The sequence below is a fragment of the Rhodnius prolixus genome, unplaced genomic scaffold (assembly GCF_049639745.1).
Source record: "Rhodnius prolixus isolate KJV_2025 unplaced genomic scaffold, Rpr scaffold_13, whole genome shotgun sequence".
Classification (NCBI taxonomy): domain Eukaryota; kingdom Metazoa; phylum Arthropoda; class Insecta; order Hemiptera; family Reduviidae; genus Rhodnius; species Rhodnius prolixus.
The window spans coordinates 10,998,609-11,016,709 of record NW_027411583.1 but is presented as its reverse complement, the minus strand read 5'-3'; the positions used below and the strand labels follow the sequence as shown (position 1 = coordinate 11,016,709).

The following is an 18,101-nucleotide window of genomic DNA, read 5'->3' as shown; positions in this document are numbered from 1 at the left end:
TATTCAATAGTTTCTCTACTATCTTATAGCAATTGTTTTTATTCCATCTTGTCTTTAGGAAGTAAAGTTAAAACTTCCTTTTTGAAGATTTGTCTTGGGCTAATTCTCACGTTATTTCGACAAGTTGTCAGTTTCTGAAAAGCAAAGAATTATGACAAACATTGTCATTATGAATCTTTACTTCAGTTTATGTTACTGTCTGATTTGTGGTGAAAGTAAACATGAGATATGAACATATTAGAACTATGCCTGTATTGCCGTATTATAATTTAAAAGTTGAAAATTGAGATCTTCAAAGAAAAGATTCTTTTTTACGTTCTCTTCCTGTTTTTGGGTCAAAGGAATTGCTTTAGTGTATCGAATCTGTACCACCCTTAATCGAAACCATTTTTTTGAGATCCACTATCTGGAAAACTTGATGAATGATGCTTATCGTTTTATGCGTTATCTTAATTCCTGGAATTTTCACTTTTCTGGGTATTCGCAGTCGGGAAAAGTCGCTCATAACTTAGACTTGACCTCCAAAAGCCAGTGTAACTTTAGTGAAATGATTTTTCAAAATTTGAATAAGTGAGTGGCCAGTCCTCTTTTCACAAATTTGTATAATTTTTCGAAAATGGCTTCCACGATTATAGGATCTATGAATACTATTTACCATCCTAAATACTCATGTCTTTTAAATAATACGATCTCTCGTTAACTTGAAAACATACTTCCAAATTTGACGCTGTCACAAATAAATAAAGTGGCCATTAATTTTCTACCTCTAAGGTAATAGCTTTTTAGGTGCGTCGCCCAACCTAACCATAAATTACCATAACATGTCTGGTAAAGTTTAGTAATAGGAGAAAATTGTTAATAAATGATGATGTAATAGCATTGTTGTTAGAAAAAGTCCCGTGAATGTTCATACCAGTTTTTTTTATTTATTTTAGTTTAAGGATTATCAACATCGAAGGTTTTTTCAGGGCTCTTCCGACCTCTGTGTTCTCTGGTCACGCTGTCCTTCATTGGACATCGCCTAGCCACTGTAGAAGAAGAAAACAGCTACGAGGTGAAAATTTAAAGGCAGTCAAGTGCTGGTTGATCAGAATTTTTGCGCAATTAATTGCTTTAGTGATGTGTATGTATTCAAACATTACCAAACGATCGAAAATTTTAGTATATTGAATAATTTTGTCATTTATTGGTTAAATCGATAATTTAATCTATATAGTTAATCGATATTTTTAATGTATAGTTGTTATTCTCATTTAAACTTAAAACTTAATTAGTAGTTATAATGAGTAAAGTTGAATGCTTTTAAATTATATTTAGCAAAATAAAAAATATTTTGAAGGTCGTAAAGAAATCGTTTTGTTCGTAGGATGAATGGACCATTGTGTAGAGAACAAACAACGGAGATAACTTTTATTTTAAAGAAGATTTCAACCATTTGCACAAGAAATGAATGGCTCACTTAACTCCCGATTTGGTAATTTTGCTGATGGACCTCTTGGAGAAACAACTTAGCTTCCGTTTTACACAAATTCTGTTGTAAATAATTTCTTTTCGGCCCTTGTAAAGTGAAAGACAAAATATTGTATTACTCCAGCATCCAAGGTTGTGAGATTTGATCAATGATATCCGTGGTTGTATTGTGGATGGTTTTGGACTAGACTATTGCATGGAATTTTTATTAATGGTAATTTGCAATTTACAATCACGGTTAATAATCTTACGACTCCAGTTAATGTACCACATTACTGGGTTTCATAAGAGTATCCGAGTGGTTGAAGGCGAGGCCCCGCAAAGCTACGATATATTGTGGTACTGCGTTCGATTACTACTGGTCTCTAGGCCTTGCGATTTTATTTAATGGTTAAAATTGAGAATGTAATAGAAAATTATGTTTACTCGAAACCTCCGTCCTCGGCTACTATAATTTGGTAATTGGACGTAAAGCCTGCCTAAAAAATGGCATTACTTCACTTATTTTTTTTTTTACTGGTTTTTCAGAAAAAAGTAAACTACAAGATTACTTTTGTGGATGTTAAGTTTCACGTAACTTAGGGTGTAAGTTACTGCTGATTTGATAAATATGGATAAATATTCTTATTGTAGGCTAAAACTTTTGCAACGTTTACTTAGAAATAATTATTTTGGGCCAGTTCTGATATTTTTTTTAACATTTTTATTATGTGAACGTTTATTACGAACGTTAACTCTTTTTTGAATGAAAATTCCTAGTTTCAAGTAAAAATTTGATTAAGATAGATAATTAATTACATAAAAGAAACTTTATAGCTGTTTTAACACAATTTTAAACAAAATGTAAAATAGATCGTACACAGTGCACGAACTGTTATTAGTCGATGTAGTAATGCATATTTTAGCATGGTTGGCTGCTTTTCTAAATGACGATATAAATCAGGTCTGTTCCTAAAGCTTCCTAAATCAATAAACGAAGCGCTACTTCTTGCATAAAACTTGTTGCCCCATTCTACCATTCATAAAAAGAACAATCATTCATAAATGTATGGACTGCAGTTACTGTTTCTTATTTCAAAATTCATTGGAATTGAAGTAGACGAAGTAATTGTTTAGTTACACCTTACACCTAATTATTTTATTTTCTGCCCTTGTCTGTAATTGCAATATTGCGGTGAATTTGCTATGTTGAGTTATAAAATGGATTGTGGCGTAAATTTCTGAAATTCTAATAAAGAATAACGTGTAGTATTGATGACACAGGTATTCAGATTTATTTGGAATTACAGCTATTAATAGTCTATAAAAAAATCATATTAACTTGTGAGATTGTTGCTAAAAAATTTATCCGATTGCAAGTACTGAAGTATAGAATATAAAGTAGATCTAATCTGCGAACTCCGAAATTTCCTTCTTAAGGATTTAATAAAGAGATCCTTAGCCGCAAAGTGTAAAAAAAATTTATGCTATAAATGGTAAAAATGTACTTATTCCGTGAATAGAAGTAAAACAGTGATTTTCCATTGTAGTGCTATGGACACTCAAAAAACTAGCAATGGTGACGTAGTTTAGTACAGAATCAGCGTCCCGGTTACAAATACAAATTCAATTATTAGCCACAAAGAGTTAATAAGCTAAGAGCGAACCATATCTGGAGTTATTTTAAAATCTTCTCAAAACTGACCTCATTGATTTTTTTTTTTAAAGTTATTGCACTAATACTTATTATTGTTTACACTAACGACATTAAATCAACTGAACAAAATGATTATTTGCCATTAAGTAATTTTACTATATTTACTTTTTTCAGAATACAGTCACACAAAAAAAAAAACGTACAAAGCTTTCCTGACTGGTTTTAATGTCATGTTCAAGATAAACTCTACACCACATCATTTTAAAACAATGCTACAGATCACGAATAGTAAAGTGAAACTGATTTTTTTTTGAAAGTACAATCTAGGTTATGGATACCTCGAGGACTGACTTTTAAGAACGTGATAACATTTCTGCTTCTAAAAAACAGTAAAATAAATCTAAAGATTCACTGTTTAACATATTTGTAGTCATGACAATTCAAAAATTGAATTGAAGGGGGCAACAAATCTAAAGGTTAATAGTCTGTTATCAATAATCCGATTGGTAGTACTGATAGTTATATACATATGAATAATTCATTAGGTAGGCAGAGGCAGTAAAGCACTGTATTTTGCTAAGGCCAGGGCAAGATAAGTACCAATAAATGGTCAATTTTTGAATTTCGTTTCATTTTCGCTAATAACAAAAATTTTATATAGTGATTGAAATTCTGTGGTAAAGCTACTCATTCGGTTTTATGTTAATCTAAAAGTGATATTATAGGAACTTGAGTCCCGAACATGAAACTAACTACAAGAAGTACTTACAAGAATACTTGATGAAATAAAATGTTCTCCTTCTAAGATTTAAAGGTAGATATAAGATATTTAAAGGTATAAGATTAAAGGCAGATATTTTGAAATATGTATATATAAAACTGGCTCTATGCTATTTCTTATTAGTAGTTTTGATTGACATGATTACGTGGAAAATGTTCACTAATGTGGGCAATGTGTCGAAAGATTTGAACATATCATCTGGTAGGATGTTGAGCTAATTGACAAATTTTTAATACATTTATTTAATTTCCTCCTCTTTTTTATTGGTTTCTTGTAATCGTGCTAGTGAATTTGCATTGCGGTTCCAGTGACTAATTGTCGGAAAAAGTTAAGAAAAATCAAAAATCCTTAGATAAACATCAAATAAAATAAAGATAACGTTGGATGGTGACCGTGGAATTTAGTTTGTCACTGTTTTTTTGTTTTCTTTTATGACTTTGTTCTTAGTCAGAAGAAGTTTTGCAAAAAGTGTCAAGTATGTTATCGAAATTGAGTTTTATCAGAAATTTCTAGCTTTAAATTACCTGATCACGAACGCAAATGATTTTAGCACATTATGTGATAATTGTATGTGAACGCCATGAATATTATTAAAAAGGTTGTATACCTAATTGTGACTTTTTTCTAAGATTTAGCTCACATCTTTCAACTTTATCGAAGAGATCTTTTTTCAGTTCTTATCACTTTTATTTGAAATATTTTTAGTGGATTTTCTGGCAGAATTTGTGCTTGTTGCAAGGAATAATTTGGTCAAATCTTAAAGACCTGTTTGTCGAAAATTAAATAGGTTTTTATGTAAGCAAGGTTATTTGCTTTGCTAAATGATTTATTTCTATATAATACAACGAAAACGCTCTAAATGTTGTTTGTAGATAAGAGATATGTTAGCTATATTTGTTTAGATACTGGTAACGAATAATTTTTTAACTCAGTATACTGATTGATTTCATACAATAATTTGTTAAAATATCTTTATAGGCATATTTCCTTCTGAGTAATGATGTACACTATCTCAACAAAAGTACATCGTACACTGGCAGTAATACTTTCTCTACTTCCTTATAAATTTCGCCAAGAGGAGGGAAGAGCTGCTCTCACGTTTCTGCTTGAACTTTTGCCCTTCATCAAATGTGAATACGTCGGCCAAGGTAAAAAATAATTTTTTTTTGCTCAGGGTCATTTCTTATTATTTGTTTGTTGTTTATACCTTAAATATGACCTTGGGAAATGTAAAGTGCGAATACTTTAAAAAATTATTATTGTTAATCTTATTCTCATCGAAACATAAAAAAGTTTTTCGCAGTGGTGACGTTAACACCATGAAATGCAATAATATTTGAAATTGCGGCAGAGGTATTTGGTAACCCATAAGCGTCAAGGTGAGTCGTTTCAATAACGTCCTTAGCCTACGAAATCCTTTCGATTTTTTTTTTTTCGTCGGTGAATCTTTAATAGCTCAGTATAATCACAAATGTCTTGCAACCGTCTCTAAAATCAAAATGAGGTTTGATGAAGAGAAATCGCTGGAATTTCGCAGCTACACAATTTAAAATGAAAACATTAAAGGGAACATGTCTAGTGTTGGCATGGTGTTTTAGAAAATTTGTCACATGGTTGATCTATGTCTATGAGTCACATTTTATTAATTCAAATAAAGTTTTGTAGAAATTCAGTTATGAAGGAATTTTATCAATCTTTGCTCAAGTCTTTATTAAGATTATGCTCAAGATTTTTGTAACTATTAATGGAGTGGACACTTATAACAGGAGGAAAAATTATTTCCCATTTAAATCATAATATTTTAATCATTTTTTTCAATGCTTTCGATCTAGGAAGTAGGTCATCTTCAGGGCTTACGCTTATCGACAGTTTTCAGTATCTAAACAATTAGAACCTGAAGGCACACCAACCTTTGATGTCAAAAATGTAAAAAGTACTAATAATTGTCTACAAGCATAACCCAGAAGATGACCTAGTACACAGATCAAAAACTTGGCAAAAAAAGAGTTAGAAAAATTAGCTATGCCGTTTGCGTATCCTAATATTCGAATCCAGCTGCTGACCCTTAGATTTTTTACTCTACCTAGGAGCTTTTTACAGGTCACTGTCCAGTGATGGACAGTGTTGTCTGTAACAAAAGAACACTGTCTAGAGGCTGGCAGTGCACTGAAAAAAAAGCACCGGGCGCCAGTGACCTCAGATGTTGAAAAAATGGCAAAACTGACAATATATTTTTTTTTTCATTTGGATTAATTAATTCAATCTTTAAAAACTATAAACAAATATAATTTTATTACTCCGTAAGCCACTCACTCACCAATAAAAGCACAGTTATCCAGTACATAAAATGGCGCTCTTTCACTTTCATTCAATGATCTAGATTTTACTTTCTTTTACTTCAGGAAAATATTTCATTAACTTTTTTGATTCTGCATTACATTAGAAGTATGAAACCGGAAATATAATGTTCAAAACATGTTTATTTTGGACATTTTTAGGATATCAATTTTTATTGCATTATTCGGTAATATATCAAATACCTATGGGGGAAAAATTAGTAAAAAAAAATTAAATAGTATTTTTCCTAGAAATAATTACCAAAAACGATTGGCTAATCTCATTGGCGGACGGGATATGTGTAGTGGGCGGACTGTAGCTGATGACGTATGACACCGTAAGCCACTCCCTCACCAATAAAAGCACAGTTATCCAGTACATAAAATGGCGCTCTTTCACTTTCATTCAATGATCTAGATTTTACTTTCTTTTACTTCAGGAAAATATTTCATTAACTTTTTTGATTCTGCATTACATTAGAAGTATGAAACCGGAAATATAATGTTCTAAATATGTTTATTTTGGACATTTTTAGGATATCAATTTTTATTGCATTATTCGGTAATATATCAAATACCTATGGGGGAAAAATTAGTAAAAAAAAATTAAATAGTATTTTTCCTAGAAATAATTACCAAAAACGATTGGCTAATCTCATTGGCGGACGGGATATGTGTAGTGGGCGGACTGTAGCTGATGACGTATGACACCGTAAGCCACTCCCTCACCAATAAAAGCACAGTTATCCAGTACATAAAATGGTGCTCTTTCATTTTCATTCAATGATCTAGATTTTACTTTCTTTTACTTCAGGAAAATATTTCATTAACTTTTTTGATTCTGCATTACATTAGAAGTATGAAACCGGAAATATAATGTTCAAAACATGTTTATTTTGGACATTTTTAGGATATCAATTTTTATTGCATTATTCGGTAATATATCAAATACCTATGGGGGAAAAATTAGTAAAAAAAAATTAAATAGTATTTTTCCTAGAAATAATTACCAAAAACGATTGGCTAATCTCATTGGCGGACGGGATATGTGTAGTGGGCGGACTGTAGCTGATGACGTATGACACCGTAAGCCACTCCCTCACCAATAAAAGCACAGTTATCCAGTACATAAAATGGCGCTCTTTCACTTTCATTCAATGATCTAGATTTTACTTTCTTTTACTTCAGGAAAATATTTCATTAACTTTTTTGATTCTGCATTACATTAGAAGTATGAAACCGGAAATATAATGTTCAAAACATGTTTATTTTGGACATTTTTAGGATATCAATTTTTATTGCATTATTCGGTAATATATCAAATACCTATGGGGGAAAAATTAGTAAAAAAAAATTAAATAGTATTTTTCCTAGAAATAATTACCAAAAACGATTGGCTAATCTCATTGGCGGACGGGATATGTGTAGTGGGCGGACTGTAGCTGATGACGTATGACACCGTAAGCCACTCCCTCACCAATAAAAGCACAGTTATCCAGTACATAAAATGGCGCTCTTTCACTTTCATTCAATGATCTAGATTTTACTTTCTTTTACTTCAGGAAAATATTTCATTAACTTTTTTGATTCTGCATTACATTAGAAGTATGAAACCGGAAATATAATGTTCTAAATATGTTTATTTTGGACATTTTTAGGATATCAATTTTTATTGCATTATTCGGTAATATATCAAATACCTATGGGGGAAAAATTAGTAAAAAAAAATTAAATAGTATTTTTCCTAGAAATAATTACCAAAAACGATTGGCTAATCTCATTGGCGGACGGGATATGTGTAGTGGGCGGACTGTAGCTGATGACGTATGACACCGTAAGCCACTCCCTCACCAATAAAAGCACAGTTATCCAGTACATAAAATGGTGCTCTTTCATTTTCATTCAATGATCTAGATTTTACTTTCTTTTACTTCAGGAAAATATTTCATTAACTTTTTTGATTCTGCATTACATTAGAAGTATGAAACCGGAAATATAATGTTCAAAACATGTTTATTTTGGACATTTTTAGGATATCAATTTTTATTGCATTATTCGGTAATATATCAAATACCTATGGGGGAAAAATTAGTAAAAAAAAATTAAATAGTATTTTTCCTAGAAATAATTACCAAAAACGATTGGCTAATCTCATTGGCGGACGGGATATGTGTAGTGGGCGGACTGTAGCTGATGACGTATGACACCGTAAGCCACTCCCTCACCAATAAAAGCACAGTTATCCAGTACATAAAATGGCGCTCTTTCACTTTCATTCAATGATCTAGATTTTACTTTCTTTTACTTCAGGAAAATATTTCATTAACTTTTTTGATTCTGCATTACATTAGAAGTATGAAACCGGAAATATAATGTTTAAAACATGTTTATTTTGGACATTTTTTGGATATCAATTTTTATTGCATTATTCGGTAATATATCAAATACCTATGGGGGAAAAATTAGTAAAAAAAAATTAAATAGTATTTTTCCTAGAAATAATTACCAAAAACGATTGGCTAATCTCATTGGCGGACGGGATATGTGAAGTGGGCGGGCTGTAGCTGATGACGTATGGCACCGTAAGCCACTCCCTCACCAATAAAAGCACAGTTAGCCAGTACATAAAATGGTGCTCTTTCATTTTCATTCAATGATCTAGATTTTACTTTCTTTTACTTCAGGAAAATATTTCATTAACTTTTTTGATTCTGCATTACATTAGAAGTATGAAACCGGAAATATAATGTTCAAAACATGTTTATTTTGGACATTTTTAGGATATCAATTTTTATTGCATTATTCGGTAATATATCAAATACCTATGGTGGAAAAATTAGTAAAAAAAAATTAAATAGTATTTTTCCTAGAAATAATTACCAAAAACGATTGGCTAATCTCATTGGCGGACGGGATATGTGTAGTGGGCGGACTGTAGCTGATGACGTATGACACCGTAAGCCACTCCCTCACCAATAAAAGCACAGTTATCCAGTACATAAAATGGCGCTCTTTCACTTTCATTCAATGATCTAGATTTTACTTTCTTTTACTTCAGGAAAATATTTCATTAACTTTTTTGATTCTGCATTACATTAGAAGTATGAAACCGGAAATATAATGTTCAAAACATGTTTATTTTGGACATTTTTAGGATATCAATTTTTATTGCATTATTCGGTAATATATCAAATACCTATGGGGGAAAAATTAGTAAAAAAAAATTAAATAGTATTTTTCCTAGAAATAATTACCAAAAACGATTGGCTAATCTCATTGGCGGACGGGATATGTGTAGTGGGCGGACTGTAGCTGATGACGTATGACACCGTAAGCCACTCCCTCACCAATAAAAGCACAGTTATCCAGTACATAAAATGGCGCTCTTTCACTTTCATTCAATGATCTAGATTTTACTTTCTTTTACTTCAGGAAAATATTTCATTAACTTTTTTGATTCTGCATTACATTAGAAGTATGAAACCGGAAATATAATGTTCAAAACATGTTTATTTTGGACATTTTTTGGATATCAATTTTTATTGCATTATTCGGTAATATATCAAATACCTATGGGGGAAAAATTAGTAAAAAAAAATTAAATAGTATTTTTCCTAGAAATAATTACCAAAAACGATTGGCTAATCTCATTGGCGGACGGGATATGTGTAGTGGGCGGACTGTAGCTGATGACGTATGACACCGTAAGCCACTCCCTCACCAATAAAAGCACAGTTATCCAGTACATAAAATGGCGCTCTTTCACTTTCATTCAATGATCTAGATTTTACTTTCTTTTACTTCAGGAAAATATTTCATTAACTTTTATGATTCTGCATTACATTAGAAGTATGAAACCGGAAATGTAATGTTCAAAACATGTTTATTTTGGACATTTTTAGGATATCAATTTTTATTGCATTATTCGGTAATATATCAAATACCTATGGGGGAAAAATTAGTAAAAAAAAATTAAATAGTATTTTTCCTAGAAATAATTACCAAAAACGATTGGCTAATCTCATTGGCGGACGGGATATGTGTAGTGGGCGGACTGTAGCTGATGACGTATGACACCGTAAGCCACTCCCTCACCAATAAAAGCACAGTTATCCAGTACATAAAATGGCGCTCTTTCACTTTCATTCAATGATCTAGATTTTACTTTCTTTTACTTCAGGAAAATATTTCATTAACTTTTTTGATTCTGCATTACATTAGAAGTATGAAACCGGAAATATAATGTTCAAAACATGTTTATTTTGGACATTTTTAGGATATCAATTTTTATTGCATTATTCGGTAATATATCAAATACCTATGGGGGAAAAATTAGTAAAAAAAAATTAAATAGTATTTTTCCTAGAAATAATTACCAAAAACGATTGGCTAATCTCATTGGCGGACGGGATATGTGTAGTGGGCGGACTATAGCTGATGACGTATGACACCGTAAGCCACTCCCTCACCAATAAAAGCACAGTTAGCCAGTGCATAAAATGGTGCTCTTTCATTTTCATTCAATGATCTAGATTTTACTTTCTTTTACTTCAGGAAAATATTTCATTAACTTTTTTGATTCTGCATTACATTAGAAGTATGAAACCGGAAATATAATGTACAAAACATGTTTATTTTGGACATTTTTAGGATATCAATTTTTATTGCATTATTCGGTAATATATCAAATACCTATAGGGGAAAAATTAGTAAAAAAAAATTAAATAGTATTTTTCCTAGAAATAATTACCAAAAACGATTGGCTAATCTCATTGGCGGACGGGATATGTGTAGTGGGCGGACTGTAGCTGATGACGTATGACACCGTAAGCCACTCCCTCACCAATAAAAGCACAGTTATCCAGTACATAAAATGGCGCTCTTTCACTTTCATTCAATGATCTAGATTTTACTTTCTTTTACTTCAGGAAAATATTTCATTAACTTTTTTGATTCTGCATTACATTAGAAGTATGAAACCGGAAATATAATGTTCAAAACATGTTTATTTTGGACATTTTTAGGATATCAATTTTTATTGCATTATTCGGTAATATATCAAATACCTATGGGGGAAAAATTAGTAAAAAAAAATTAAATAGTATTTTTCCTAGAAATAATTACCAAAAACGATTGGCTAATCTCATTGGCGGACGGGATATGTGAAGTGGGCGGGCTGTAGCTGATGACGTATGGCACCGTAAGCCACTCCCTCACCAATAAAAGCACAGTTAGCCAGTACATAAAATGGTGCTCTTTCATTTTCATTCAATGATCTAGATTTTACTTTCTTTTACTTCAGGAAAATATTTCATTAACTTTTTTGATTCTGCATTACTTTAGAAGTATGAAACCGGAAATATAATGTTCAAAACATGTTTATTTTGGACATTTTTAGGATATCAATTTTTATTGCATTATTCGGTAATATATCAAATACCTATGGGGGAAAAATTAGTAAAAAAAAATTAAATAGTATTTTTCCTAGAAATAATTACCAAAAACGATTGGCTAATCTCATTGGCGGACGGGATATGTGTAGTGGGCGGACTGTAGCTGATGACGTATGACACCGTAAGCCACTCCCTCACCAATAAAAGCACAGTTATCCAGTACATAAAATGGCGCTCTTTCACTTTCATTCAATGATCTAGATTTTACTTTCTTTTACTTCAGGAAAATATTTCATTAACTTTTTTGATTCTGCATTACATTAGAAGTATGAAACCGGAAATATAATGTTCAAAACATGTTTATTTTGGACATTTTTAGGATATCAATTTTTATTGCATTATTCGGTAATATATCAAATACCTATGGGGGAAAAATTAGTAAAAAAAAATTAAATAGAATTTTTCCTAGAAATAATTACCAAAAACGATTGGCTAATCTCATTGGCGGACGGGATATGTGTAGTGGGCGGACTGTAGCTGATGACGTATGACACCGTAAGCCACTCCCTCACCAATAAAAGCACAGTTATCCAGTACATAAAATGGCGCTCTTTCACTTTCATTCAATGATCTAGATTTTACTTTCTTTTACTTCAGGAAAATATTTCATTAACTTTTTTGATTCTGCATTACATTAGAAGTATGAAACCGGAAATATAATGTTCAAAACATGTTTATTTTGGACATTTTTAGGATATCAATTTTTTTTGCATTATTCGGTAATATATCAAATACCTATGTGGGAAAAATTAGTAAAAAAAAATTAAATAGTATTTTTCCTAGAAATAATTACCAAAAACGATTGGCTAATCTCATTGGCGGACGGGATATGTGTAGTGGGCGGACTGTAGCTGATGACGTATGACACCGTAAGCCACTCCCTCACCAATAAAAGCACAGTTATCCAGTACATAAAATGGCGCTCTTTCACTTTCATTCAATGATCTAGATTTTACTTTCTTTTACTTCAGGAAAATATTTCATTAACTTTTTTGATTCTGCATTACATTAGAAGTATGAAACCGGAAATATAATGTTCAAAACATGTTTATTTTGGACATTTTTAGGATATCAATTTTTATTGCATTATTCGGTAATATATCAAATACCTATGGGGGAAAAATTAGTAAAAAAAAATTAAATAGAATTTTTCCTAGAAATAATTACCAAAAACGATTGGCTAATCTCATTGGCGGACGGGATATGTGTAGTGGGCGGACTGTAGCTGATGACGTATGACACCGTAAGCCACTCGCTCACCAATAAAAGCACAGTTATCCAGTACATAAAATGGCGCTCTTTCACTTTCATTCAATGATCTAGATTTTACTTTCTTTTACTTCAGGAAAATATTTCATTAACTTTTTTGATTCTGCATTACATTAGAAGTATGAAACCGGAAATATAATGTTCAAAACATGTTTATTTTGGACATTTTTAGGATATCAATTTTTTTTGCATTATTCGGTAATATATCAAATACCTATGGGGGAAAAATTAGTAAAAAAAAATTAAATAGAATTTTTCCTAGAAATAATTACCAAAAACGATTGGCTAATCTCATTGGCGGACGGGATATGTGTAGTGGGCGGACTGTAGCTGATGACGTATGACACCGTAAGCCACTCCCTCACCAATAAAAGCACAGTTATCCAGTACATAAAATGGCGCTCTTTCACTTTCATTCAATGATCTAGATTTTACTTTCTTTTACTTCAGGAAAATATTTCATTAACTTTTTTGATTCTGCATTACATTAGAAGTATGAAACCGGAAATATAATGTTCAAAACATGTTTATTTTGGACATTTTTAGGATATCAATTTTTATTGCATTATTCGGTAATATATCAAATACCTATGGTGGAAAAATTAGTAAAAAAAAATTAAATAGTATTTTTCCTAGAAATAATTACCAAAAACGATTGGCTAATCTCATTGGCGGACGGGATATGTGAAGTGGGCGGGCTGTAGCTGATGATGTATGGCACCGTAAGCCACTCCCTCACCAATAAAAGCACAGTTATCCAGTACATAAAATGGTGCTCTTTCATTTTCATTCAATGATCTAGATTTTACTTTCTTTTACTTCAGGAAAATATTTCATTAACTTTTTTGATTCTGCATTACATTAGAAGTATGAAACCGGAAATATAATGTTCAAAACATGTTTATTTTGGACATTTTTAGGATATCAATTTTTATTGCATTATTCGGTAATATATCAAATACCTATGGGGGAAAAATTAGTAAAAAAAAATTAAATAGTATTTTTCCTAGAAATAATTACCAAAAACGATTGGCTAATCTCATTGGCGGACGGGATATGTGTAGTGGGCGGACTATAGCTGATGACGTATGACACCGTAAGCCACTCCCTCACCAATAAAAGCACAGTTAGCCAGTACATAAAATGGTGCTCTTTCATTTTCATTCAATGATCTAGATTTTACTTTCTTTTACTTCAGGAAAATATTTCATTAACTTTTTTGATTCTGCATTACATTAGAAGTATGAAACCGGAAATATAATGTACAAAACGTGTTTATTTTGGACATTTTTAGGATATCAATTTTTATTGCATTATTCGGTAATATATCAAATACCTATGGGGGAAAAATTAGTAAAAAAAAATTAAATAGTATTTTTCCTAGAAATAATTACCAAAAACGATTGGCTAATCTCATTGGCGGACGGGATATGTGTAGTGGGCGGACTGTAGCTGATGACGTATGACACCGTAAGCCACTCCCTCACCAATAAAAGCACAGTTATCCAGTACATAAAATGGCGCTCTTTCACTTTCATTCAATGATCTAGATTTTACTTTCTTTTACTTCAGGAAAATATTTCATTAACTTTTTTGATTCTGCATTACATTAGAAGTATGAAACCGGAAATATAATGTTCAAAACATGTTTATTTTGGACATTTTTAGGATATCAATTTTTATTGCATTATTCGGTAATATATCAAATACCTATGGGGGAAAAATTAGTAAAAAAAAATTAAATTGTATTTTTCCTAGAAATAATTACCAAAAACGATTGGCTAATCTCATTGGCGGACGGGATATGTGAAGTGGGCGGGCTGTAGCTGATGACGTATGGCACCGTAAGCCACTCCCTCACCAATAAAAGCACAGTTAGCCAGTACATAAAATGGTGCTCTTTCATTTTCATTCAATGATCTAGATTTTACTTTCTTTTACTTCAGGAAAATATTTCATTAACTTTTTTGATTCTGCATTACTTTAGAAGTATGAAACCGGAAATATAATGTTCAAAACATGTTTATTTTGGACATTTTTAGGATATCAATTTTTATTGCATTATTCGGTAATATATCAAATACCTATGGGGGAAAAATTAGTAAAAAAAAATTAAATAGTATTTTTCCTAGAAATAATTACCAAAAACGATTGGCTAATCTCATTGGCGGACGGGATATGTGTAGTGGGCGGACTGTAGCTGATGACGTATGACACCGTAAGCCACTCCCTCACCAATAAAAGCACAGTTATCCAGTACATAAAATGGCGCTCTTTCACTTTCATTCAATGATCTAGATTTTACTTTCTTTTACTTCAGGAAAATATTTCATTAACTTTTTTGATTCTGCATTACATTAGAAGTATGAAACCGGAAATATAATGTTCAAAACATGTTTATTTTGGACATTTTTAGGATATCAATTTTTTTTGCATTATTCGGTAATATATCAAATACCTATGGGGGAAAAATTAGTAAAAAAAAATTAAATAGAATTTTTCCTAGAAATAATTACCAGATACGATTGGCTAATCTCATTGGCGGACGGGATATGTGTAGTGGGCGGACTGTAGCTGATGACGTATGACACCGTAAGCCACTCCCTCACCAATAAAAGCACAGTTATCCAGTACATAAAATGGCGCTCTTTTACTTTCATTCAATGATCTAGATTTTACTTTCTTTTACTTCAGGAAAATATTTCATTAACTTTTTTGATTCTGCATTACATTAGAAGTATGAAACCGGAAATATAATGTTCAAAACATGTTTATTTTGGACATTTTTAGGATATCAATTTTTATTGCATTATTCGGTAATATATCAAATACCTATGGTGGAAAAATTAGTAAAAAAAAATTAAATAGTATTTTTCCTAGAAATAATTACCAAAAACGATTGGCTAATCTCATTGGCGGACGGGATATGTGAAGTGGGCGGGCTGTAGCTGATGATGTATGGCACCGTAAGCCACTCCCTCACCAATAAAAGCACAGTTATCCAGTACATAAAATGGTGCTCTTTCATTTTCATTCAATGATCTAGATTTTACTTTCTTTTACTTCAGGAAAATATTTCATTAACTTTTTTGATTCTGCATTACATTAGAAGTATGAAACCGGAAATATAATGTTCAAAACATGTTTATTTTGGACATTTTTAGGATATCATTTTTTATTGCATTATTCGGTAATATATCAAATACTTATGGGGGTAAAAATAGTAAAAAAAAATTAAATAGTTTATTTCATAGAAATAATTACCAAAAACGATTGGCTAATCTCATTGGCGGACGGGATATGTGGAAGTGGGCGGGCTGTAGCTGATGACGTATGGAACCGTAAGCCACTCCCTCACCAATAAAAGCACAGTTATCCAGTACATAAAATGGCGCTCTTTCACTTTCATCAATGATCTAGATTTTACTTTCTTTTACTTCAGGAAAATATTTCATTAACGTTTTTGATTCTGCATTACATTAGAAGTATGAAACCGGAAATATAATGTTCTAAATATGTTTATTTTGGACATTTTTAGGATATAAATTTTTATTGCATTATTCGGTAATATATCAAATACCTATGGTGGAAAAATTAGTAAAAAAAAATTAAATAGTTTATTTCGTAGAAATAATTACCAAAAACGATTGGCTAATCTCATTGGCGGACGGGATATGTGGAAGTGGGCGGGCTGTAGCTGATGACGTATGGAACCGTAAGCCACTCCCTCACCAATAAAAGCACAGTTATCCAGTACATAAAATGGCGCTCTTTCACTTTCATCAATGATCTAGATTTTACTTTCTTTTACTTCAGGAAAATATTTCATTAACGTTTTCGATTCTGCATTACATTAGAAGTATGAAACCGGAAATATAATGTTCTAAACATGTTTATTTTGGACATTTTTAGGATATAAATTTTTATTGCATTATTCGGTAATATATCAAATACCTATGGTGGAAAAATTAGTAAAAAAAAATTAAATAGTATTTTTCCTAGAAATAATTACCAAAAACGATTGGCTAATCTCATTGGCGGACGGGATATGTGTAGTGGGCGGACTGTAGCTGATGACGTATGACACCGTAAGCCACTCCCTCACCAATAATAGCACAGTTATCCAGTACATAAAATGGCGCTCTTTTACTTTCATTCAATGATCTAGATTTTACTTTCTTTTACTTCAGGAAAATATTTCATTAACTTTTTTGATTCTGCATTACATTAGAAGTATGAAACCGGAAATATAATGTTCAAAACATGTTTATTTTGGACATTTTTAGGATATCAATTTTTATTGCATTATTCGGTAATATATCAAATAACTATGGGGGAAAAATTAGTAAAAAAAAAATTAAATAGTATTTTTCCTAGAAATAATTACCAAAAACGATTGGCTAATCTCATTGGCGGACGGGATATGTGAAGTGGGCGGGCTGTAGCTGATGACGTATGGCACCGTAAGCCACTCCCTCACCAATAAAAGCACAGTTATCCAGTACATAAAATGGCGCTCTTTCACTTTCATTCAATGATCTAGATTTTACTTTCTTTTACTACAGGAAAATATTTCATTAATTTTTTGATTCTGCATTACATTAGAAGTATGAAACCGGAAATATAATGTTCAAAACATGTTTATTTTGGACATTTTTAGGATATCAATTTTTATTGCATTATTCGGTAATATATCAAATACCTATGGTGGAAAAATTAGTAAAAAAAAATTAAATAGTATTTTTCCTAGAAATAATTACCAAAAACGATTGGCTAATCTCATTGGCGGACGGGATATGTGAAGTGGGCGGGCTGTAGCTGATGACGTATGGCACCGTAAGCCACTCCCTCACCAATAAAAGCACAGTTATCCAGTACATAAAATGGTGCTCTTTCATTTTCATTCAATGATCTAGATTTTACTTTCTTTTACTTCAGGAAAATATTTCATTAACTTTTTTGATTCTGCATTACATTAGAAGTATGAAACCGGAAATATAATGTTCAAAACATGTTTATTTTGGACATTTTTAGGATATCAATTTTTATTGCATTATTCGGTAATATATCAAATAACTATGGGGGAAAAATTAGTAAAAAAAAAATTAAATAGTATTTTTCCTAGAAATAATTACCAAAAACGATTGGCTAATCTC

At 31.4% G+C, this 18,101-nt stretch overlaps 2 protein-coding genes across 11 annotated transcripts in view; one reads left to right on the top strand and one right to left on the bottom strand.

The window, feature by feature from the left end:
* Positions 1-18,101, top strand: part of LOC141448130 (uncharacterized) — a 63,856-nt gene that overhangs the window by 629 nt on the left and 45,126 nt on the right. For 2 of the 10 annotated variants that reach the window (XM_074116244.1, XM_074116243.1), the window contains exons 1-2: positions 3,236-3,920; positions 4,866-5,035. The gene's annotated coding sequence lies outside the window, so the exon portion shown is untranslated. Of the gene's footprint in view, positions 1-935; positions 1,124-1,366; positions 1,685-3,235; positions 3,921-4,865; positions 5,036-18,101 lie in introns of those variants that run through there. The other 8 variants (XR_012454858.1, XR_012454861.1, XR_012454859.1 and 5 more) reach the window with 8 other exon arrangements.
* LOC141448110 (uncharacterized) overlaps positions 1-18,101 on the bottom strand; it is a 62,984-nt gene that overhangs the window by 8,064 nt on the left and 36,819 nt on the right. The window lies entirely within an intron of this gene.